This window comes from Nanorana parkeri, unplaced genomic scaffold (genome assembly GCF_000935625.1).
Source record: "Nanorana parkeri isolate BGI_ZX_2015 unplaced genomic scaffold, ASM93562v1 scaffold412, whole genome shotgun sequence".
Classification (NCBI taxonomy): Eukaryota; Metazoa; Chordata; class Amphibia; order Anura; family Dicroglossidae; genus Nanorana; species Nanorana parkeri.
Window position 1 is genome coordinate 427,722 of NW_017306680.1, and position 4,881 is coordinate 432,602.

At 44.1% G+C, this 4,881-nt stretch overlaps 1 protein-coding gene across 4 annotated transcripts in view; it reads left to right on the plus strand.

Annotated features, from left to right (window-relative positions):
• The first annotated feature begins 1,318 nt into the window (after window positions 1–1,318).
• RFX2 (regulatory factor X2) overlaps window positions 1,319–4,881 on the plus strand; it is a 49,326-nt gene continuing 45,763 nt past the window's right edge. For all 4 annotated transcript variants that reach the window (XM_018559697.1, XM_018559699.1, XM_018559700.1 and 1 more), the window contains exon 1: window positions 1,319–1,506. The gene's annotated coding sequence lies outside the window, so the exon portion shown is untranslated. The remainder of the gene's footprint in view (window positions 1,507–4,881) is intronic.

Below are 4,881 nucleotides of genomic sequence, written 5' to 3' on the forward strand. Positions count from 1 at the left end.
GATGGCCAGAGAGTGCAGACTTTAAACAGGAGATGGCCGGAGAGTGCAGACATTCAGCAGGAGATGGTCACAAAGTGCAGACATTCAGCAGGAGATGGTCACAAAGTGCAGACATTCAGCAGGAGATGGTCAGAGGCTATGGGCTTGTAACAAAAGATGATCAGAGAGTGCAGAATTTCAACAGGAGAACGTAAGTGACCAAGGGCTTAAGAAAGAGATGGTCAGAGAGTGCAGACATTCAACAGGAATGGCTCAAAAAAAGAGATGGTTAGAGTGCAGACATTCAATGGGAAATGGTGATAGACTATGGGCTAATGACAGAGATGGCCAGAGAGTGCAGCATTGCTCACATGAAGGCAGAAGCCATTGTTCTACCAAAGAAAGGTATTGGAGAGACCATCCAGACTGGCTCCTATGGTCCCTCACGGAGGTGCTGTCCACCTTGTTGTTGGGGCTCCACTGTAGCTGTAAGAACATCTTCCTTGTGAAGCCGATCTAAGGGAAACGCGTTGAGGAGACAAAGCACTGGCAGCATTGAATACTCTTACAACAACTTACTTGCTTTTCTATGAATACTTGGCTCATGTGTATTTGCTGGTTGCTATTCACTATAGTGGTTTATAAGAGTGCTTGGAAGGTTCGTGTTTTATGGTTTTAGTGTATTTTGTATGTAATTGTTACAACTTTGTTGATTCTGCCTTTTAACCTGTATAAATAGAGTTATTTGTAGTTCTTGTTCTAGTGCCCCTTAAAAACCCTGAATTCACCAAATAGCAAGATGTAACCCTCAGGCCACAAGTTGGACACCAGGTCACGACAAGGATTTTCCTGCAAAGGAAGCCGTCAATAAGCCCCTTGTGTAATAGATGTGGAGTAAGTGGACGCAATATAAGGAGTGTAGCACAGCCTGTATGCCCCATTGCCATACAACTCATCCTCTCATAAGATATACTATAAACTCCTTCATCACCTCGCTAACGAGCGCATGCCGGAGGATTAACCTCGTTAGTTTCACCTCACAAAACGGCGCGGACCATTATAATAATTCGGCGCTTCAGCTTTGCACGGAGTTTGGCGGTTACCGTAGTAACCGCCCTTCCCCCACTCCCAGCCAATCGCCGCTGCGCGCCATTACCGGCGCCGAAGCCGTGGCCCCGCCTTTTTTTCTTGTCAAGGAGACTGATACCGAGGGCAGTGAGAGCGCGGGGAGGGGCGTCCCTACCGGGTTACACTATTTGATGAACGTCTGTCGTCACATCCGAGAAGCCAATGGCGATCTAACAGGAGGGAAAGATGGGCGGGGAGGAACGACGTCGGTGACGTCAGAGGGAGAGGATAGCAACTGTTGCCTCGAGACCCCCGGCGCCATAGTGACTGTAGCTGTGGAGACTGTTACTTGCCAACCGGAGACACACGATCAGCAGTGGCCGGAGGAGCAGCCTGGAGACCGCGGGGCCACAACTTTAACATCACCAGGCATCTAACCGCACGGGGAGCCGGACACAGGTGAACCGCTCACCCATACAGCCGAGCCTGGCACAAGGTTGGGAGGGCAGGGAAGCTGGGGTGAAGGAAGTAGATGGGAGTAATGGTGGAGAGGAAGAAGTACATGCATCCAGCCATCGGCAGCTTTATATATATTAACCCTTAAAGCTCCCGGATGTCACAAAGAGTCATTTGTGCCTATTCATATGTAGATATGTTATGATTATAATCATCCAGCCGCCGCTTCCACTTAGCCATGGCCTGGCCACTCGGCTTGTAGATTTTTATCAACGAGTACATAAATGTGAACTTTTAAAGAGCTGCCTTGTGCGGTAAAGTTTAGGGGTTGCCATAGCAGCAAGTACATATGTTTATACCGTTGTAAGATCTCCTCCTTTATACTTGTTTATACAGATAGGGAATAACACATCATCTGCTCCACTTTGACCAGTATGTGATATCACCCTTTCTCAGTGTGTGGCCTTTGTCAATAGTTCAATAAATTGGGATCGGTTTGGTGGCACATTGATCAAATGGGGGTTTAAGAAATGATCAGAGTTTGTGGAAGAATGGAAACGGGTTCAACATGTGTCAGCTGACCACCTTTTTTTAAGTAAAACAGTGTCTGCAGCAGAATAACTATGTCTGCTGAATCAGGATGATCCATAAAAAGCTGGCCATACACTAAACAATCTGATCTCAAATAGTTATCTAGTGCAAGGGCCATCCTGACTGGACACAAGCTGTAAGGCTTGTTCAGGTTTGTTTGTACATGACAATCTATGGCTGACCATACACTATACAATCTGATAGTAGATCTAAAGAAGATTGTACAATCTAGTACAGAGATGGACAACTCCGGCCCTGCAGCTGTGCTTTAAATACAAATCCCAACATGCCTCTGGCAATCATGCCTGTAACTGTCAGTCTTGACTGCCTCATGGGACATGTAGTTCCAGAACAGCTGGAGGGCCAGAGTTGCCCACCCCTCATCTGGTATGTAGTACAAAGGCTGACTTGGTACTAATTAAGTGGATTTTTTAGGATTGTGCTCGTAATGCATGGTTTTTGGTAAAGCTAAAGGAGATTGTACAACCTGACTGTTTAGTGTCATAGTGCCATACGCCAGCTGAAAGTAGATTGCACAAACTGTCCAATCTGATTGTATAGTGTATCTGGCCACATCAGGACTACCCTGTCCACACAGTGATGATGGTGCTGTGCAATTTACTGCAGGATGAGCCTCACTGTCATCTTGTTGATGCTGCCAGTAGATCAGTTATTTCTGAACGTCAACGGTAATAAAACTGTATTCTGAGGTAGACTCAAACGGATATCACATGTCATTTCTTGCTTTGCCCTTAGTTCTTTGAGGGATTCCAGCAATGTGTCCTGTAGCACCCAGACTGATGTGTTGCTTCTCACTGGGGAAACCTTTTTACTTGTCTGTGACTTTGTTTACATGATGGGATCTTCATAGTGCATGACACTGGGGTGCACTAGCTGCTGAGACAGCCATGCAGGAGTAAAGTTCATAGGAGCACAGGTTCATCATACCAGTTCATCATACTGATATCCATTCATCAGAATGAGCACGTCATCCTGTTTATCACACACCTTTTCATTCAGCTGGGCGCTCACTATGACAAAGAGCTTTCCGGCAGTCACACATTTTCCTGGCAGCCCCTAGGATTTTGTCTGACTTTATAGTAGTTTACGAGTGATGGTCGTCCCTTTTCTTTTCTGTTTCATCTTCTATCAAAATCTGTCACCTTCGTTTTCACATTTAAATTGTGTTTATTGATGATACTAGATTGATTAGTAGTAGTAGTCCCATTAGTACTATCACTGTTAATAATATTATTTATTATTATTAGTCGTAGAAACAGTAGTACAAATTATTTTATTTGTAGTAGTACCATTAGTATCATCAATGTTATTAGTAGTAACAGCAGCAGTAGGTTACTCTTATGATTATTAGTGTTATCATTATTACTGGTAGTATATTTTAGTAGTAACAGTAGCATATTTTTATTAATATTTTATCATTTATTTTTTATGTTTAGTACAACCTACTACCACTACTGTGACTTCCTGGCTTCATCCTGTGTTTTCCACAGCGTCTTTATATCTACTAGCGAGGGTTGTTTACTTTTGTTGCCCTTGGATACATCACAACTGAGCTTTGCTATGTGGATCGGCAACACCAGAGCTGCATTGTAGCAATAGCAGGAAGCCAGACGTCAGCCCAAACGTTTTTGGTTAAAAATAAAGTCATCTATTTGTTAAAAGATTGCGGTGACATTGGATGGCAGATGTACGAGGGTCTATTTATCACCCTTCCTCTCTTGGACTCGGTTTATAATATGTCTTTTTAGCATCATTGTATTCCTGTGGTGTGTAATAGAAATTAATCTTCAAAAGCAGAAAACTTTACCACATCATTTGGGGAAAGGAACAAAAGCATACACAATTGGCCCTCATAACGTTCTATGAAGGGAGACGGCTGCTGATTGTAGTTGTTGTGAAGTGATCTTATTAGAAATACTTGTTCATATATTCAGTTTGTGGAATTATGATGCCCTAGCCTGTTTAACCACAGATAACTTGAGTGGCCAATTTATATCTCTTGACAGTGAGCACTCAGTTTTATTTTGCTGTGATGGAAAGGTACCCCAAATGGCACTGTCCCTGTTTTGTTGCTATAGTAACTGCAGCCAGAGTTTGGGTCATTGTGAGCATTTTATGGGCTCTGAGTCATGTCACTCATGTTGTGCGTAGGAATACCATAATGCAAATCAAACTTTTCTAGTGCAGGTTAGAAAATCAACGCATGTTCCTATGGGCAGTAGGTCTATGAATTATGGGTTCCAGGCTGATTTATAACGCTTTTGGACATCTCACAAATCTCAATACAAATTAGCCAACTAAACATGAGATTGTAGTCCATCACAGAAGTGAGCTTGGAGCGGTGGCTACTTTACACACAGGGACCATGGGGAACAAAAGTAGCCCCCCTCATGAAGGAAGGAGAGTGTCAGCACCAATTCAGAGGTAATTTGAGGATCTACAGCCAAGTGATGCACAAATAAGGTAAATTTTTGCTAATAGTTAAAGGAGAACTACGAGGTGAGTGATTTCCACTCATCCTTATAGTTTGAGCCAATGAAACTGTCACACGTCGGCTCTATAGATTGGGAAGTGAGCGAACACATACCGTCACTTGCTCACTTTCTGATCATCTCCCTGTAGAGAGCGGTGACTATCAGCCTTCCAGCGCAGACTGGTGGAATGGATCAGGGAGGGGGCAGGCACAGCTGGCTCTGCCTCTAGATAGGCGGAGCCAGCTGTCACTCACGCAGCTGGGTGGATCTCAACAGCATGGGGGGGGGGGTT